Below are 21,050 nucleotides of genomic sequence, written 5' to 3'. Positions count from 1 at the left end.
GGATATTAAAGAAATTGGCCATCCCTGATACAATGGTGGTTCCATTTGGGGTGACCCTGAACTCAGTTTTGCTCAATCATATGGTGCTTTGGGGGCCTCCACCAGTACCTAATGGTACATAAAGAGTATTTCAAAGAATTCCTGTTATTACATAGACTGCTGTGGTTTGGGAGATGGGAGAACATTAACATACTGCATCACTTTAAGCAAAACTTGTATACTTGTAAATGACCACCTTATGTGCTGATTCGGTAGCATCTCAAAATTGTGATCTATAAGCTTGGGACATCTGATCTATAGATGTCAATAGGGAAACTGAAGGGAGATTTGTAAACATGCCTAGCATTCTATTGGAGAATTTGCTTCTGCTTCCAGCTGACAATAGTACGGCATGTACATAGCTTTGCGACAGCACATCAGTAGGCATTCAGTTGCTGTTCGGGGGCTCATAATGCACTGACTTAATATCTGAAGGGCCAAAGCCTAGACTGATTAAAAATGTGCATTAATATATCATTGTTTTACATGTACTAGTTTTAAGATCTTGTTTTCCAAGCCACACAATGGGGCTCACTGCATTTTTTACAAAGTTGGATTAAATACAGCACACAGCCTTGAGGCGCTTTAGAAGATCATGTCTGTAATTCATTGCGTGAACATGCTGATGCACAGACAAAGGTGAATTAGCTCCAGATAAAAATGCTTCAATGCTCTATTGAATAGTCAATTATTAAACACATAATAGGGCCTGTGGTTAGCAGGGCATAGTGAAGATGTGCACAGTCTGCAAAATTTATTTCTGAAAAGGAAGAGTATTGGGCAATATTTAAAAGGCAGACAATGCAAATCATATTTGCACAGACATTTTTGAAATTGTTCATTGAAGCTACTTTTTACTATTACCTTGGATATCACTTTGTGTTTCTTGCACGGTTGCTATAAAATGTATTTTATTGCAGCCTAAGAAGAAATAATGGAATGCACTTTTATCTGAGACACAAATATTCTTACATTAATAAATTGTACCTGAAAAACAACTTACATTGCTTCTTAGAACTTGTTGGGTAAAACTGAATAAGTAGTAATTATATGTCAAGCAGTGGGGAAAGGTTACAGAATTCTACTGAGTGATGAATTATTATGTACTAACTAATGGGTGAAGGTTTGTGGATAATTTCTTTAGTAACGTAAAATAGTTTCATCTTTTACTTTGTACGAAAAGGTTCCTTGTTCCATAAAAAAGAAAACAAGAAGGCAGCATTAGACATCATCACTTCTGTTTGGGGAGCTATGGGCAGGATGCAAGTAAGCAGTTCTGCTTGTGAAAGAAGCTTTGGCTGCACAATGGAACTTCCCTGTCCTCTCCTCTCCTGATGTGCTCCATACATGTCCAGTAAGTCTGCTCCAGAGGGTTGGAGGAACTGCCAGAGCAGATTTTGGGGTTGCAAGGGGGTACATGAGGAGAGGAGAGGATGAGGAATTTCCATTGTGCACCTAAAACTCCTTGCCACTAGCAGAACTGTTTACTTGCATACCACAACATTCCATAGCCCCCAGTTCATGCACACATTAATTCATTTTTCAAAAGACTGCATAGTTTTTGAGGCAAAGGGAGGAACTGGAAGTTTTCAGGGGCTGAAAGTTCCTAAGACATTATTCCTTTTTGCCTTTGTTTCAGATTTTGGTCCCAGATAGCTGGTATTAAAATAACTGATTACTGGTAGAAGACTACTACGTTTCTTTAATTTGGCCTTTATATTAAAGTGGGATGCCATTTCATTTTTCATTTCTTTGCTGAATTAACAAACCAAACTACCATTTCACCAGGGTCAGGTTCAATCCCTGACATCTCCAGTTAAAAGGATCCAAGGTAGCAGATATGAAAAAGATCTCCAATTGAGACCTTGAACAGCCACTGCCAGACAGGGTTAATCATGCAGCTCCAGATAAACCAGTGAACTGAATTACTACAAGACAGCTTTGGATGTACCTGATGTGTGAAAGACTATCCATGATACAAGCAACTCTCTGTTGAGTATAGTTCACATTTTGTGACCTTACATACAAAGACCAAGTACCTTGCCAAATAAACAGTGAAAGTATACCTGGCAATGGCAACAATGACACCCTAGCTACGCACCCTGGTCACTGAAGTCTGCTGTTGTCTCTTTTCTGATATCAGCTGAAGATAGGTCTCTTCCCCCAAGTCTTAGAGTTTTTAAATATTTGATCATAAAGAAAATGATGGCAAGCGAAAATGAACTAATTGCTTTGCTTTCATTACTAAGCTTTCAGCATTGTTTCAAATAACTGCAACAATGTTTTATCAAGCATGCGTTAACATAAACAGCAATGCTAACATATTGTTGGACCTATACTCTGTTAAAAAGTTGTGTGAGCTAATTCAAAGCCAAGTGTTAGATGAAATGCATGGATCCAGTTGCAACACATTCTTTGCTCAAGTCTTCTCCCCAGTGCCATCATAACAACATCCAATGTTGTAAGTTTATATTCAATAAGTCAAGAAAGAAACTTTACAATATTTTGGCTCCTTTAATATTTTTATTGCTCCCAGACAATAAACTTAATCCAACCTTTTCCGCCACAACACTTCCTATCCAAAATTAATAAGGTGTTTGGACTTTGACATTTCTGCAACATCCTTGACTTTATTTAGCCATATATATTCAGTTCCTGCATTATCTCTGTTCCCCAGTATTATTCCATGAGAAATTTATAATGGCCAGTCAATCTGCTATTCAGACTTTTAGACTTTCTTCTTCTAGAATTCTCAAATGCTGTAAGAGCTGAGTAGTTGGATCTGTACCTAGAGATTGGAGCAGAATAATGAGAAATTTCAAATCTATATTTTCTCTTTTTTTGGTAGATGAAACTGATCTTCTTATTGCTTGCTGATTTGTTAGTGTAAAACACTCTTTTGGAAGCTTTGACCTGTGCTGACATAATAGTTCACTCCATCTGGCGTAATCTTTTCCAAGTTTCCTACAAAATGTTGGCATTTCAGAACTGTGAAAATTGGTCCTGTGAGAAATCTCAATTTAGGTCAGATGCAGTAGAAGACATTGATGTCTGTGGCAGAAAATACAAAAGGTACCTTTCCTCCATTGTAGTGAAACTATAATAGTAAGCTAACAGACATTTTCTTTCTCTTTTAATAGTACCTCTAATGTTGCTCCTAATGGTAAGGCCAGCTCTGGGTCAAATTTTCATTTTTTATTTTTTGCTGTTTGGATCTAGCAATATACCATAGACTGAAACTGGGGCGGTTTTTAAGTTCGTAAGATCAGCACTTCCCATTTCGTCAGGTTATTCAGCTTCCATGGGGGCGAGATAATATTTAAGTGGAATCATTGTTTTGGTGGGTTTGTGTGGTAATTTCTTCATAAATCTTTCTTCCAGTACAGTGGAATCTCGAGTTGCAGACGTAATCCATCCTGGAGGCACGTCCACAACTCGAAATGTTCGCATGCAGAAGTGCTTCATTTGCGCAAGAGCGCAGTGCGATTTAGTGTGCATGTGCGAGCGGCAAAACCCAGAAGTAACCGCTCCGGTACAGTGGTACCTCAGGTTAAGTATTTAATTCGTTCCGGAGGTCCGTTCTTAACCTGAAACTGTTCTTAACCTGAAGCACCACTTTATCTAATGGGGCCTCCTGCTGCTGCTGCTGCCGTGCCGCCAGAGCACGATTTCTGTTCTCAACCTGAAGCAAAGTTCTTAACCGAGGTACTATTTCTGGGTTAGCGGAGTATGTAACCTGAAGCATATGTAACCTGAGGTACCACTGTACTAAACAAATATGCAACAGCTTTCTGTTCTTTTTATCATCTTAAGTCCCTTCATCCTGCTCTTTTAGAGACACCAACTGGCTCATGATTTTATTACACAGGAAGATAGGAAGCTGACTTATGCTGAGTCAGACCATTGGTCCATTTAGCTCAATATTGACTATACTGACTGGCAGCAGAGGCACTCCATCCCAGTCCTACCTGAAGATGCTGGGGATTGAACCTGAGACCTTCTTGCAAGGCAGATACTCCACCACTGAGCTATAGCCCTTATCAACAAAGTTCTAACTCCCAAATTCAAATACCCAAGTGCCTTACATTCTGCAGTAGGAAAAACAGTTACATTGCACACACTTAGTTAATTGCACAATTGTGACTAAATGTGAAGAGTTTTAGTATGCTGTCCAAATCTCCCAATGCCTCTTCTGTTTTTCAGCTTTAGTTCCCCACTTAGAAGAAGCAAATTTCTAAGGCAAGCTGTGTTTTAATTGGCAGAAACTCTGGCCAAAAGAACTAAAAGATTTTTGCCGTTGTAGATAAGAAAAGATCCTCTGAATGGGCCAACTAATTTAGGAAGGGAAACTGGAGCAAGACAGCTGTATTTGAGAAAGCAATGCACCATTTGTTTGGTTGCAACAATATTGGGATGCAATGAATGAAGCTGGATACTGCTGTATTTAGAACATTTCTAAATTTTTATGATTTGCTCTCCATCCTTCCCTGCCTGCTGCCTGGGGTCTCAAGGCCCTGGAGCCCAGTCTGGCCTCGCTACTGCGTCCCCAGCCCTCTCACTGAATGGCCAATGCCTTGCTGAATGGCCACCTGGCCAACACTCACTTACTCCTTGCTGGATGGGAAGCGGTCAGGCATTGACCCCAGCATGGCCTGGCCCAAAACTCCTCTCTGTGGGTGTCAGGGGGATTCGCCTGCCAAGGGCTGCATCAGCTGGCTGGGCTCCCCCTGTACAGATGGACAGGCGATGCAGCGTGGCCCCGCTTGGCTCCGGGGGGTGGGTCGCTTTGGTGGCAAGGGCTGGGCTGGCATGGTGGGCTCCATTCACTCTCTGCATCCTGCCCCTTGGTACACACCTGCCTGCCATGGGCACCAGAAAACCATGCTACGCCACTGTGGTGCATATGCTTTGTATTGTTACACAAGCCTGGTGCCTGCCCCCTCTCTCCGCCAAGCAGTGGCAAATGCGTATGGGATCTCAGGTGCCCACACAGGGTCATTGTCCCTTTGGGGAATGGGAGACAGGGCGAAGACTGTCGTGCTTTAAGAAATACAGTTTGATTCACATATTTACACCTCCAGTCTGCATGGTGGGGGGCGGGGCAGGTCCAGATCTTACAGCATGGCCCAAAGCATTGCAGGTAGTCCTTCCTTCTCCCTTCCCAAGTTGGATCTCACTCCTTCTTCCCCTTTCTTCTTCTCAGAAGCCCCTTGCCCTCCTCCAGAGCAGTTACCTTGGCAACCTTCCAAATCTCCAGTCTCTGGTCACACCTGGAAAAAGAAGTTCCATTGTATTGTTAATGACCCACAGTGGTTCTCCCAACAGCCCTAGTTTGGCCAGGCTACCCAGGAATTCCTTTGCAGCTTATATTCTCTCTTCACTTCACAAATAACCCCAAATCCTAACATTTATTAATTTTAGTGTTTAGGAGGACACCCCCCCCCCAAGTTCTGTAACAGTATTTAGGAGTAGCGTTGCTCCAAATGTTTCAGACCCTTGATTTTTTTCCAGATTCAGGGGGTTTGGGGGGAAGGTGCTGACCAGATGGGCAAGGTATTATTATTAGGTGGGGAGTGGAAATTTTGGTACATGAGGTAGTGGCACTTTAAAAGATGAGGTGGTCCAAGGGCTTCCCAATTCCCTCTTTGTTTTTGTTTTTTATCCAAAGCTCTGGACTGCACTCACACAGCAGTTTATTCCATTTTTACGATGTTTCTCTAACGGTTAATTTCTACATTATATTTGAGCTTTCAAATGACGTAAAAGCTGCTTCCAGAAATCTAGCAGAATATAGTGGAAGTTTAGTGCTCATTTCCATGTTAATGGCTTCCAGAAAATATCCATTTGCAACCCCATTAAACCAGAAAATCACAGAAGCAAAGTGATGAAATTAGGGGTGATATGCCAGCGTACAGATGTTTCCTGCCATTTTCATAGGGGAACAGAAGTATGCATGTGTGAAATGGGTGGGAGAGTAACAATGTTGTCCAATGGCATCTTGCTGTGTCACTCCACACCCGCTGGTGTGAATGGAATTTTTCATGACATGCTGGTATATTAGTCAAAAAGCCACAATCGCATAACAGCTACTACAGTGTAAAAGGAACATTAGAAAATGGAACAGAAGCCCTAGCATTATAATCAGGAAAACCAACCCAACATTCCCCATGTCTGAAAGCATCCATAGCAGTCTTTTCCATGTTATTGCAAATGGCTTTTTTTCTGGAAGCAAATAACATGGAAATGTGCTATACAGTGGTACCTCGGTGTAATGCGTATGGGTTGCTCGTGCGTAAGCTGCCGCCTCTCCAGGCTAAATTGCCTTGTTAAACCTTTCTGAGTGGACAGCCCTTCTAACTGTGGCTGCCTCAGTCGCTAGCAGAATCCGTCAGTGGGCGTTTCTTAAACCTCTTCCAACATAAAAGTTGTTTGACGCCCAGTCTCCTCCTCCTCTCACTGCGCGGAAGTCTTCTGCGCAGGGAGGGCGTGGGTAGCGGAGGACCTGTGCTCTCCCCGCTGGTGTCCAGTGAAGAGTCCTGGAGCCCTCTCGCCGATTCCCCCATCTGCCCCCCTTTATCCCTGGTGTTGCGCTGATTTGCTTCCCCCTCTACTGAGCTGCCTCTCTCCCTGCTGGGCCCTTCTCCAGCATCATCTGAGAGCCTTCCCTTTGTCTCTAGCTCCGATGTCAGTTCCCTGACACTCGGGTTAGATACGCTTCAGGTTACAGACTCCGCTAACCCAGAAATAGTGCTTCAGGTTAAGAACTTTGCTTCAGGATGAGAACAGAAATCGTGCTCCGGCGGCGTGGTGGCAGCAGGAAGCCCCATTAGCTAAAGTGGTGCTTCAGGTTAAGAATAGTTTCAGGTTAAGTACGGACCTCTGGAACGAATTAAGTACTTAACCCAAGGTACCACTGTACTCCACTATATTTCCAGAAGCAGCTTTTCAATCATGTGAAAACTCTAATTCAATGCAGAAATTAACTGCTAGGGAAATGTGGGGTAAGTGGAATAAACTGTTGTGGGGCTGCAACCCAGGTGAGTGCCTGTTAACTTCACAGCTTCCTTGCACTTTGAAAGGAGGTAGCCAAAGCCCCTGTTATGATGCTTTGAGTGATGCTGCAGCATTCCCAGGCATGGTATGAAAAAAGATGGTTTCCTGCATGGGTCCTGACTAATATTCTGCAAGGAAAAATGTACTGTGAGGTACCACTGTATTGTTACCATAGTGCCATTTAAGATGGCAGATTGGGGCTTATATGATTCAATACTTCTTCATACCCACCCCCCTCAAAAAAGAGATTTCTGTGTGTACAAAATTGGATGTCAGTGAAAAGGGTACTTATGTGGTCTTTTATCTGACATACTAGTTTTCTATGTGGAGGGAGGTTATTTTGATTCTGTTTTGTATGGGGGAAGAGTACAATCATGTGCGCTCTAACCCGTAATCTGAAGTGTTATAGTCCAGAGAAAGGTTCACCACCTTGCCTTTTGTTTATGGGGACTAAGCTTCAGTAAGAGGCCTCATTGCAAACACAATTTTATTTGAGCTTTTATATCAAGAGTGGCCGGGGTGGGGGGAGGACTCAGTAATACTAAGTGGTGCCATAAATCTTGCTGATGTTGCCAAGTTAATAGCAAGACTGTAGTCTCCAACCTGTATCGAGATGGGTTCAGATACTGATTTGCCATCAGATCTTTCAAGTCTGACTCACGCAGGAAGTTCTATTATAGTGAATGTCAAAACCTGAGCTACTGAGAATTTCTCACAGCATAATAGCAATGCAGGAACTTGATCTGGATGACAAATGAAAATTAGTTTGTGATCTCATACAAGTTCTATGCTGTTATCTGTAAACTTTTCCTGGAAACTTCACTCATATGCCAGAGGAGGTATCCTAGAAGCAGAATGCAGGTTGCTAGAAGCCTCTGTAGAAAAACAACATGGTCTCCCCCATTGTTTCTTCCATTCCCATGATGTTCACATAGGATCAGTTAGGACTGTCCTCAGCATGGCTGCTGATCAGTCATCTAGGCATTGCACATGCCACCGGAGATGGTTCTCCCTTTATGTAGAGTGGCTGCCTTAGGTGTCAGATTCCGGGGTGATAGGCTGACAACTTGTGCACTGCCAAAAAAAAGGGGGGGGAATTCATCACCTCAACAGAGGACAGTTTTGCATAAAATATACACGTGTGTGTGTGTAAATTCAAATTTACAAATAATTACTGCAATTTCAGTAAAATTAAAAATTAAGATTTCCAGGCTGTTCAGCTTCTGTGGAATGGAGACACCATCTCTTTTGCCTCAGGCAGCAAAAATATCCCTCATGTTGAATTGCCCATTTAGAGAACTTACCATGTAACTTAAGGCCATCATGCCACGCTTCCCTACCCTTTGTCAGATGGTGAATGCCATGGAATTGGACTGCAGGTGAAGAAATCCACATGATGGGCCTGCCTTATGCAGTGAGATATGTCTGGGGTTGGTGGAGAATCAGCCAGTCTCTGTGGTGGATGTAACAGCTAGGTTTGTTCTCAACCATGGTAGTGGAATGTATCATAGCAAAAAATATCACCCAGCCTGCTGCAGCATTGTGACCATAGTGTTATTGTTGTTAAAATAGAAAATAATTAAAAAATACACAATAATTAAAAAACACAACAAAGCAATCCAATAAAAATAAAAATAGGTAAAGGTAAAGGTACCCCTGCCTGTACGGGCCAGTCTTGACAGACTCTAGGGTTGTGCGCTCATCTCACTCTATAGGCCGGGAGCCAGCGCTGTCCGCAGACACTTCCGGGTCACGTGGCCAGTGTGACAAGCTGCATCTGGTGAGCCAGTGCAGCATACGGAACGCCGTTTACCTTCCCGCTGGTAAGCGGTCCCTATTTATCTACTTGCACCCGGGGGTGCTTTCGAACTGCTAGGTTGGCAGGCACTGGGACCGAACGACGGGAGTGCACCCCGCCGCGGGGATTCGAACTGCCGACCTTTCGATCGGCAAGTCCTAGGCGCTGAGGCTTTAACCCACAGCGCCACCCGCATCCCAAAAATAAAAATACTCATGATGAAATATGCAATAAAACAATCCTGTTAAAACAACACAGCAAGTAAAGCAGGAGGCTTGGGACAAGAGAGCAAATCAGTGCCTATGTAAACAGGTGTGTCTTCAAAAGAAAGTGGAATACCAATATAGATGGGCACCTCTTTTTCAGCAGGGAGTGCATTCCACATTACCAGTGTCACCAGTGAAAATGCCTCTGCACTCCCACAATTATAACTGGCATATTTCAAATATAATAGTAAACAGCCAACTGCAAGACCACAGCTGCATTCTTGGTGGCTGCTCCCAGACTTTGGAACTCCCTCCGTAGAGAAGTTGACTGGCTCTGTCCTTGTTATTCATCTGGGGGCAGGTGAAGACCTATTATTCCAATAGGCTTTGGGGAAGTTTTAATGAAGGATCTGGTACTGTGCTGTTTTTATTGTAATTTTCCATATGTTTTAAATAATATATATAATGTTTAATTGTTTTTTAACAATTATGGTTAGCTGTTCTTATTTTATTTGTAAGCTGCTTTGAGTATCTGTCAGGGGGAAAAGTGGGGTATTATTATTATTATTATTATTATTATTATTATTATTATTATTATTAATCCTCATTCAGCAACCATCACATCTCAAATGAATAAACATATTTCAAAATAGAAGGAAGATCTATTGTTACTACACACAGAAAGCACATGTGTCAAAAATTCACAAACTCAAGGGACAGATAATGTATGTCAGACAAAGCTTATTTACTTCTTTCAAGATTCCCATTTTACCTTTTATATAAAGGAAATATTGTTATATATGCTTAACTGCCAGAGTATTATTCACACATATGTTTATACTTGGTGTGGTGTGGAGGTTCTTCCTCATTGTAGGAGAAACCTACCCACATAATGCTGAAACATAAAACACCAATCTTTGTGTGATAATAGTCACTATAGCTATACTTGAAATTCTGCATTGTTCCAAATCTCTCCCAAACAGCTACAAAAAACCCTCAATATCTCAAACACAACTATGTTCTGGGAATAAATCCCTATTTTTTCTGAAGAAGAATTTTTGCCGTAACGTGAAGAGAATCCCTAAGGCCCATTATAAAAACAAAAACTTTTGAAACTTTGAAGTTGGACTTTCTGCATTTTAGTGAAGATTACTTCCTTTCCCCCTTCTTCGCGTGTGGGGCGGCCCTGCTCTCTGCCTGCCCCTCAGAGTGGGCAGCGCATAGTGGCTGCTTGTGGAGGAGGAGAGGCAGTTGCTGAGCCCCAGTCCCATGTAACAGGCTGCAGCCTCTCCTCCTTCTTGCCCTCGAGATCCCTGGCAGCCACTACAAGCTGCCCAAAGGAGAAGGCTGGCAGTGGCAGCCATGGAGAGGCAATGGGATGCTTCCTTGCAGCAGTTGCCACTGCCACTTGAGATAAGTGCTGGCTCACCCTCCTCCCTGAGCTTGATGGCGGCAGCACTGTTGGTGGAAAGATGGACATTCTGGGATTAAATCAGAAGCTGGGATGGCTTTCATAATTCTGGGATGGTCCCTGGAAAATCGGGACACCTGGGGGATATGCATCCCTCTTTTGTTGTCTTTCCTACTGAGAGGGGCAATCCTGAAAGACAGCCTATAAATACTACCACCACCAATAGCATTTAGATCACAAGCTCCTCGGGCCAGAATCTCTCTCTTTTGCTTATGTCACTCATAAAGCTCTATGTACACCAACGACACTAAGTAAATGTAATAAATAATGTCGAGCCCTGTGAATGCTTGAATGAATCAATCCCATTGAAATGTAGCAAGATGTTTTTGGCAGCAGATGGGCCCTGTGCGCTGGACTGTAGTGTATGTGCAAATCGACTAGGATAAGCCTAATTTCTAGCCCTTCCTTCTTGGGCTTGTTGTCATGGTGGCCTGCTGGGATATCCAGCCGAACCAGGAATTTTCAGTTCCGTTCCTTCCCTTCCAGGACCTTAACTACCCTTCATTTTGCTTCTGTCTCTGTGTGTTTTGCTTATAGCTTCCTTGCTCCAGGTATGTGTTATAACCATTGCTCTGCCACTCTAACCAAACCCGAAGCTCAAGACAATGGCAATTGAAAGTTACTTCACTTGCATCCCTAGCCCAGGATGCTCCTCTGACCAGTGAGTTTACCATCATTATCTTTTCTATGAAGAACATATATCTATTGCTGTCTTTCTCATCTTCCGGCTCTAATCAGACCAGCTCTGATGGTGGGTCATGACAGAAACATTTCTGTCTATTAGAAATATAAGATTTGTGTTTATAAACAGCATTTTCACATCTTCTCCCGAATGTGTGCATCTTTCTTGCAATACTAGGATTAGTTTGTGCTGTCTAATGTAGGAATCTGCCTTGGCTTGTTTCTCTGGATGAGGATAAGAATTGTCTTGCCAAAACACTGGGAATTCCATTTCTCATGCCTTAGTGATGCTGATCAAGAAAACTGGTTCTCTGTTGATTCATCTTTTTTCTTTTTATGCTATTTAATACATACATGAATTTCTATCATTCATGACTAACATGCATTAATTGCACATGGTGTATTCAAAATTTCTACAATGTCTAGTGTTGCCATATTTCTGTTCCATAGATATAGAGCCTGGGGTTAATAAATCCAGATAATGCCAGACACAGTTTCATCGTTTAGCAGTTTAGACATGAAATTTTGTGCCTGTCTACTCAGCTGCAAGCCCCACTGAATTTGATGGGGCTTACTTTGTGTAGTAATAATAATAATTTTATTTTTTAAAATTTATATCCCACCCATCTTGCTGGGTTTCCCAGCCACTCTGGATGGCTTACAACATGTATAAAAACACAACAAGCATCAAACATTAAAAAACAAGATATCCTATACGAGAAACCAACCAACCAACCAACCAACCAACCAACCAACCAGTAAATCAATAGAAACCAATAACAATAATAACAATTATAGCAACAATAATAAACAGTTTACAGCTATACCCGAATTAAAATAACCGCCAACCCCAACTAAACAGTTAACCAACAGCAATCCGACAAAAACAAAACAGAGGAACCAACATTAGAACCCTTTAAAACATTTTAGCCAATTGCCCCAACCCAAGAGTTGTTCCAGCAATGTCCCTCTGGCCTCCCAGAAGCCTCTTTTAGGATGGACACAAAGTGGCTTCAAATCAGTGTGAAGGTAAGTACATATATGCATCCATGAATACAACGAAATAATACAAAAATGAAATTAAAATAACAGCGACAATGTAAATAAAAAAGTACTGTGTATTTTGGGTCTATGGACCATAATAAAGTTGTGTATTTAAATAAAAATACAGTGCCATGCATTCCAAATTCTAGCATAATAGCATGGTGGGTTTTTACTGTGGCCCTTATTGCTGACATAAAAAATAAGCGAGTGCCAAGTCAAAACAAAATTATTTGATTTTTTTAATACCATGAAGAAATAAAATTTTGAGTCACTATTTCCATGAGGGCTAAATATCACACCTGTAGTCCAATGGCACACATCATAAGTCTCTCTAGTGTTTGGGCAATGTCAATCTGGCTGCAATGAACAAGTGGACAATTAATTGTTTAACTTTTGTTTTTGTTTTTTAAAATACAATTAAATCATTTGATAGACTTAAAGTAAATGAAGTTCTGATTGGTAGACTTGAACCTTGAGAGAGCCTTACTTGTACCAGCAGAGGGAGCCTTGAAAGAGCCATAAACCTGAATTCATAGACAATGTACAGGTCTGTACCAGGAGCAGTTCTGAGTTCTGTCACTTTTTCGGTATCAATTGGCAAATTGCTCCTTTTTGAAGTTTTGCATGAATTTATGAGAGAGTACTGATTGGCAAGGTTGATTCCCCATGTATATATCCTTAGATGTTTATTTTCCATGGATAATCAATTCAACAAGCACAAGACAGAAATCTGTTTATCTGTATGGGCACAATGGAGCCTTAACAAGGAAAAGTCTCCATTGACATGGAATTCTAGGCATCCCTCTGACACAGGGATGCTGTCTTGATTTGATCACCAGCACTTTACATATAGGATCAGGATTTTTAAAAATATATCTGAAACGGAGCCAAGCAATGACTAAAGATCTGTGGCTGGTTGAGTCATACCTGTCATACTTTTCTCATTAAAGAAGACACAGCAGTGTGCCAAACTTGTCATTCTCTCCCATGAAAGACAGCTTATTTCATTAGGTGCAGCAGCTGACTGTACATTTAAGTGAATACAGCAATAAAACTGCTAGCACATTTGCAAAGCTAAGCAGTGTCTGGTATGGTTTCAAATTGGATGGGGGGACCCTGTGCTGAGATTTCTGCACTCTTGGGGTCCCTTCCCATTCTACAATCAGATCTCTTTCCCCCACCCCTCAGACCCTCAGGACACAACTGAGAAAAAAAAAACTATGGCCACAGTGATCTAGAGATATACAAATGTGCAAAACAGATTGAAGAAAAGATATGTCTTACCCCAATTTCCAGGCTCCAAATGCAAGGTCGGTAATATAGATCTGGTATTCTCCTTAGCGTAGGAGTGGAAATGCTCTGACTCTGTCAGACCTGTGATGAGCCCCTCCCCCCGCACCCCATTAGCCACTTTGAGTTCTGTGTAATGTATAAAAATGAGAATGTTAACTGAGCTTTGATCTAAATGGCGCATCCTTGACTGGATTGGGCTGCGTAGTTTTCTCCTACAATTAGGTTCATAGACGAACATCAGAATGATTGTCTAAGGAAAGGCATATGGGGAATCAAGAGCTCAAAAGTCAGTATGAACTCCAAATATTAGGGAAATGTTGACTGCAGCTTTACTGCTGCTATAGTCCCTCTCCATAGGTATAGTAATACTTAAAAATTCATGGGCTACTTAAAAGTGATAGAATTGTAGAGTTGCCATGCAATCATCACAGCCAAAGAATCCATGATAGATGGCCATCCAACCTCTGCTTAAAACCTTCCAAGGAATGAAAACCCACCACCTTCCAAAGGAGTCCATTCCACTGTTGAGCAGCTCTTCTGTCAGAAAGTTCTTGCTGATGTTTAGTCAAAATCTTGTTTCTTGTAACTTGAAGTCATTGGTTTGGGTCCTAGCCACCAGAGCAGGAGAAAACAAGTCACCTTGATTTCCTGTTGGTGGATTATGGCTTCACTTCTGTACCTACTTCCATGGAAGCAAAACACACTGTGGGGCTTACTTCTAAAAATACATGTACAGGATTGTACTGTGTGCCTCTCTCAGATATTTATCTATCATATAGAATCATTCATAGCATTTTTGGGAAAATCACACTTAAGATCATCTCTGTTAAGTCTTTGTCAATTACAGCAACTATTCCCATTGCTTCCCTTTTATTGAAAATGTTTTAAAGATGAACTTTCCCTCAATCAACTACCCTGAGGCATTTTTAAATGCCACAACTGCTCTCAATAATGTCACCTAATTTAATAAAAAAGGGATACAAATTAGACAGTCACAGAAAGACTAAAGTCTCTAAGCAGCCTGCTCATATAATTAAGAACCAACCTAGTTGAGATGAACTTGAAGCACTCAGAATTTTTATAGAGGACTCTGAGGTTTGAGAAACTTTAGATAATCTTTCCTTGCATGTGTTAGTGTGCTAAGATAATTTTAGATTGTGGACTTTGATGATCTTACCTCTCTTTCAATAGCAAGTATCGTGTCATAAGCCAACCCTGCTCCACTGAGGCACAGCAGCCCTTTCATTAGACCTTTGTATCAGGTGGCATGTGCTTGGACACAGTGGTGGTAGCCTCTTGGCTGTTTTCCCTGAACCCCCAGGCAACCTGCTCCCCACAGGTGCAGTGGAAAGTGTCATCCCACTGCCAGCGTTGAAGTAAAAGTCAACTGCCAGTCAGGTTAGCTTCTGTACATAGGTGGAGGTGCCATCTTGCCCTGTGCCTCTCTGCCTTTAAAACTCTATGGGTCATTTTCTCCCTGTAGTAAACTAACTTTATTAGACACAATAGTAATATCTATTCAGATTTTTCCTAAATACCTCCTTTGTACTCTATGGCCACAATCCTGTGTATGTTTATCTGGGAGTAAGCCACAGTGAACTCGGTGAGTTTTAATTCTGTATAAAACTCGTAATAAATACTGGTCTGCAAGTACAATTGATCTGCAGGTGTCCATTGAATGTATTTCAGAAATGATATAGGCTGAAATACATGGATGGGCAGGCTCACATTCATTGCTTTTCAGATCTTAATGCTGAGATTATTGACTGAACAGCTCAGAACTGGCAAGTGTTAATATTATCCCACCTGATTGGTTCATGAAAATATATCTTGGAAGCTCAGTATCAATAGTCTATTAAAAGTTTGCTGCGAATATTTACTACTCAGTGTTTTACTCTGAAGTTGGGGGTGCCTGTAGCTCAGAGAGAGAACACATGCTTTTCATGCAAAGGCCCTAGGTTCAATCGACAGCATCCCCTGGTAAGACTGGGAGGGAGTGCTGCTTAAAACCCCAGAGAGCTACTGCCAGTCAGTGTCAACAGTACTGAAGTAGATGGACCAATGGTCCGATTTGGTATAAGGCAGCTTCTTATGTTCCTAAACTTTTATGTAACTTCCTTTTCATCAATATGACTAGTAGTGTATATTTATTCTGCAAATGTCCAATCTTATTCAGCTCTGTGAGACGCCGAGAGATGTGTTGTTGCCCACAGGCAGGAAAACTGTTAAACTCTTCCTAAGCGAGCAGATTGATGAAAGCAAGAAGGCTAAAGCCACAGGTGAAAAGACAGCGCAGTAGGAGGAAATGTCATTGTGAAGATATACCGCATTTGTCAGTATTTTAAATCATGTGGCCTGCAAGCACTTCAGTTGTATTTGGATATATGTATGGGAATGCTTCACTCTGGAAAACAGGATCATTTTCAGGTCTTTCACAATTCATACAGTTTATAAACTCAGATCATATTCGTACAATTACTTACTTCTGTTTAACGACCCTGTAACGTTTAACGATCTATTCTGTTCTCCCATATAAGTGAAATTGTGATTTCTTAAATGAAAAGTACATATTGCCAAGTTGTATGTTTTTAATGTTTCATATTCTGATAAGTCCTTCTTTTTCCAAGATGCAGAAAACGTTGATATTTCTACAACATTCCAATTAATGTGACCTTCATGTAGAAAATAAATGGGACATATATTCTTGAACATAACAAATGTATAAACAAAAAAATATTCCTTCCAGTAGCACCTTAAAGACCAACTAAGTAGAAGACCAACTAAGTAGACCAACTACTTAGTTGGTCTTTAAGGTGCTACTGGAAGGAATATTTTTTTGTTTTGACTATGGCAGACCAACACGGCTACCTATCTATAACAAATGTATGAGCAGGATACACAGTACTGAGTGTCTTCTACCAGCACAGCAAATGCTACTCTGAAGGAGCAGGAAAGTACATCAAGCCTCTTTACTCCTGATAATATTCTCTGTGAAAGGAGCTGGTGCTATTTCTTGTTCATTCAGCTGCAGCCTGAAGTTTCCTTCTCAGCTAAGGACTGTTGCAGTAGCATGCATCCTAACATTCATAAAATATATAAAAACTCTCAACTGTTTTTATTATTTAATGATCAGCCCCAGACACCATGGCCTGGTCTGCACTGTAAGCTCTTCAGCACAGGAGTCTGCTTTTTTCTTTAAACTTTCTGTTCTTTATTCTGCAGACTCTTGTCTTGAAGAGTTTACAGTGCAGACCAGGCCCTGGTGTCTGGGGCTGACAGCAGTTGAAGGTGAACTACATCTGTAAGGCTACAGGACCTTCATCCCTGCTGTAGCCTGTAGTGAGTTTAATGTGGTTCTGGAAGCCAAAGGAAGGTGAGACAAACATAACAAACCAATGGAGAGATGGGAAGAGCCAGGGTAACACAGAATGTGTTTGACAAACGCAGTTACATGCTATAAGAAAGGAGCACTCACTCTTTTCCTTGTGAAGTAAGCAGGTTGTGGGGGGTGCCTTTCTTAAACACTTAACTAGTGCTATCAACTGTTTTGCTTCCAAGCCAAGCGGTCCTTAAGAGCTGCACAAATTACTAGCAAGCTCTTTGGTCTGGCCAGGCAAGAACCCAATCAGTACCTTCCTATTTCGTCTCCTGAAAAGTATGAATTAGGCAAGGGTGGACTTTGGTCTTTCAAATATCAGTGGTGCCCTGTACAAGGCCAAAATTCGGGAGGCCCTTGTCTCTTGCCTTCTGCTCTGCAACCATGTCAGAGTTGTGGCGCCTTGTGGCTGGTGTTCAGACACATACTGTCTCTGATCAATCAGCAAGACCATAGTTTCTTTTAAAGTCACTCAAGTTGGTTTCCATCACTTCCTCCTGTGGGACAAATTATGTTATGTTTTGTTCTAAGCGGGTGATGACAGACAAGGGGGAAAGCAAGTGACCCATAAGATAGAGGCCTGGGCTTTTGAAATTGCATTTATATGCCCTGGATGCAATACCTAGTGCATTGTTTAACTCAGGGAGGTAACTTTTAAGAGGTGCCCTTGAGGAAATATCTGTGTTTTCCTCCTAGATGGATTAACCCAGGGCAACCACTATCTTGTGGATTTATGCAAAGCTCAGACTACATGCATCATTCACCTTGCCATTATGGAAGGCCAGAGTCCTTGGCAGTTATAGTGATTCTCAAGCAGAAAAGTCTGGAGCTTTGGATTCTGTTACCTATGTCTTTGGGTTTCATCTTTTCACTTGGGGATTAGGACTGAGGGGTTTAAAACAAGGCTTCAGGGAAGCAACCTTCAACCTTTGTCTTCCAGAGAGATTGATTAGCAATACTGCTTTGTAGGTTTTTGTTTGCTTTTTCACCACTACATAATGACACAACAGGCTGCTGCTTCTTCTTCTTCTTCTTCTTCTTCTTCTTCTTCTTCTTCCTCTTCCTCTTCCTCTTCCTCTTCCTCTTCCTCTTTTCTTTGGTAGTTTAAAGGTTTGTATTACCTTTTTGTAAGGTAATTGCATGGTAACTAGTGACTTGCAATAACTGTGTAAAGATTTAATTAGAGTACTTCCTGTAACTTCAAGAGAATTGGTACGTCTATATACAGCCATTCACACCTCTTCTCTGATTTCTGCAAGATATGTCTGGTCCTCCTTCCCTCATTTGGTGGCATATTCATCCTCCATTGTTTTACTCCTATGGTTTTCCAGCTGTCTGGTGGTAACAAGTTCATGTGTGTGATATGAGCCAATAGCTTCTGTTACTCCTACCAGTTTTACTGCTTCCAGTTTGAGGCAATATGTTTCTAGTTTCTAACCTCAGTAGGGATTTTGAATTTCTTTGGAAAGCATAACATTCATTTCACAAGTCTTTTATTCGTAGTCTAGCATCTATCTGACTCCAGACCTCTCTCGTTTTATTTTCAACCTTTCACAGTAGTGTGGTGCAATGTTTCTGATGGATCCTGGAAGGGTTTTGGCAAAGCAAAGGCTTTCATTTTAACTCATCGTTTCAGCAGTCCCCTTATTTGTTGTCTGTGTTTGGCAACATAATAACTCCCTGGAACACTAAAATGTGGGAATGAAACTGTGCGTGCACATGGTCAAGCACAATTCTACACTTCACACTCAAATACCACCTGGATCCTTCCCTCTCATTTTCAAAGACAAGACGAAAAATGAAAAATATATATTATAATGTGATATCTGCCTTGAAGATTGGAACATTATATTGCACATAGGACATGACACAGTTTCAAATTTGAATCCCAATTTGACCCCGCGCCCATTCCAAAGAACCAGGAAATATGTAAAACATTCTGACTGATACTTAATGAGTTCCTTAAACGAACATAAGGCATTTTTTTATTTCATTGATCACCCCACTTGTTGGAGCAGCCTGTTAAGGGGGGACAAGGGGCTGCAGTAGTAGTAGAAAGATAGGCAGGCCAACTGTATGAGCATAGTTCTGCTCATGTTTGTCTGGCTCCAACTCAATGTAAAACTCCCTTGAGCACTTAGATATCATAATGAAATTTGGTATGCACGTTTATGTGACCCTATCTTTGGAAAGACTGCTCAGTGTAGGCAATTCAATGGTAGATCGAACAGTGGTCTGACTTAGTATAAGGCAGCTTCCTGTGTCTCTATGGGGGCAATATGGATGGGTTTTTTTAGGAACCCAAAGGGTAATCTCGTCCAACCCACTGCAAGGCATTGTTCATTATCATCATAGTAGTTTAGGAATCTTTTTACACTACCTTCAAGAGGCAGTTGCACCCTAAAAGGTGCGAGTAAGTAAGTAAATATAGGCACCATCCTTTATTTGAAATTTGAATATGGGTTTAGCCACCACACCCATTTATAAGAGGCCTTGGAATGGCGTCAAATGCAGAAAATGCGATACAATGCTTATGGAGTGAAATATTGGAATAAGAGTTGGTGGGTGGGTGGGTGTGTATTTGAAATCTTCCGTTTGAAATTCAAAGGGACACTGCCTCCCCTCCCACCAGTCCTCAGTGTCAAGAAGGGAGGGGAAATATGCAACATATACTTCCTTTTATATTTATTATATAAAATTATTATATATTTATACATATTTATGATAATTTTTATTATTGTATCTTTAATGGGTGCTATTCAACATTAGTCACAGTCAGAAAAGGCTCATTGACTTAAGTCAATTTGAAGTCTATTCATTTCAGTGGGTCTACTCTGAGGATGACTTACACTGAATATCACTCACCATTTATATATTTTTATGCAAAATAGTCCAAAGAACCATGATGCATTCATTTTACAGTTCAAGTATGGACTCTACTTGAACCTCTGTGTGCATTTTAAAGGAGGCCAGGAAAGAAATTATCTTCTTAAAAATGTTTTTGTTTTGTTTTAAATGCGATATCTGAAGTGAGACCTCTTCAACATTGACCTTTGCTAGTTTAAACCTCTTTTCTTCACTTGTAACAACATTGGCCATGTAATTATTTTCCTATTTCCTGGTCAAGTGAGCTGCTCCAGCTTTATTGCTCCTTCAGAATGTCAAACAAAAACCTCTTGTCGTTTTTCCCAGTGCAGATTGTCACAATCTAGGCTTTCATCTGAATTTACCATTGACGATGACACAAGTTTTGTGACACAAGTTAGCTGCTTTCCTCTTTTCTGTAGAAGCCAATGTACACAGGGCAACCCAAATCAATAGAGCATAGTCTGCAAAAGTTTATTGTGGCCTTGTTCTTCCGCCATGCAGCATGGATTGCAGTGTCATTTCTTATTTATTTCCATTCCCTGGCCTCAATACTTTTTCAAAAACAAGAACACCATAATAATGTAAGCCGTTTTATGGAGCATTTCAATGCACAGCCATTGTAACGGGGTTTTGTATTGCAATAGAGTATGTCAAGGCAGAATATGAAAAATGTTCCATTTCGGAAGTTTTTATTCATTTTTATCATTTTTCTTCAAAATTGTGTGAGGATTTATGGAGGTAGATACACTTGGCTGTATGCACTTAAATTCACAATGGGTAAAAAATGTGCTATTCCACCAATCCAATAAATCCCTTAGTGCTAATAACTAGGTCACCAGCCTCATAGGTAAGCACAAGAGAAAATCTATGTGCCTATGCACAAAACCACAAGCAGCTGTTAAACTCTATGGCTCTTTCAATGCTGCTAAGACAGTAGTTTTGAATTAATTGCCACATCTGTACTTACAGATCATGGGGACTGTAACCAGATCTTGAAAATTGAATGGCAGACATTGCATGGGGCTTTTCTGTCAGTGGAAGTGTCTATTGTGTTGGTGTCTTCCATGCTCCTCCCATCTTGTGTCAGAAGCACTGGTGTGAAAGCTATCTATCCCCAACCAAGAAGGTTATTCTGAACTTTGCAGTCGTATACTGATGTAGCAATCAACTTGACATTTCCCAGGAAGAGTGGAAAACTGATCTCTAAAGGCAAATACGTTG

The 21,050-nt window shown here is 41.1% G+C and overlaps 1 long non-coding RNA gene across 1 annotated transcript in view; it reads left to right on the top strand.

The window, feature by feature from the left end:
- The window catches only part of LOC144328119 (uncharacterized), a 28,535-nt gene extending 12,227 nt beyond the window's left edge, over window positions 1–16,308 (top strand). The window contains exon 3 of the long non-coding RNA XR_013393358.1: window positions 16,213–16,308. This is a non-coding gene — a long non-coding RNA (uncharacterized LOC144328119). The remainder of the gene's footprint in view (window positions 1–16,212) is intronic.
- Window positions 16,309–21,050: the final 4,742 nt, after the last annotated feature.

The sequence above is a fragment of the Podarcis muralis genome, chromosome 6, assembly GCF_964188315.1.
Source record: "Podarcis muralis chromosome 6, rPodMur119.hap1.1, whole genome shotgun sequence".
NCBI lineage: Eukaryota > Metazoa > Chordata > Lepidosauria > Squamata > Lacertidae > Podarcis > Podarcis muralis.
This window is presented reverse-complemented; position numbering and strand designations above follow the sequence as displayed.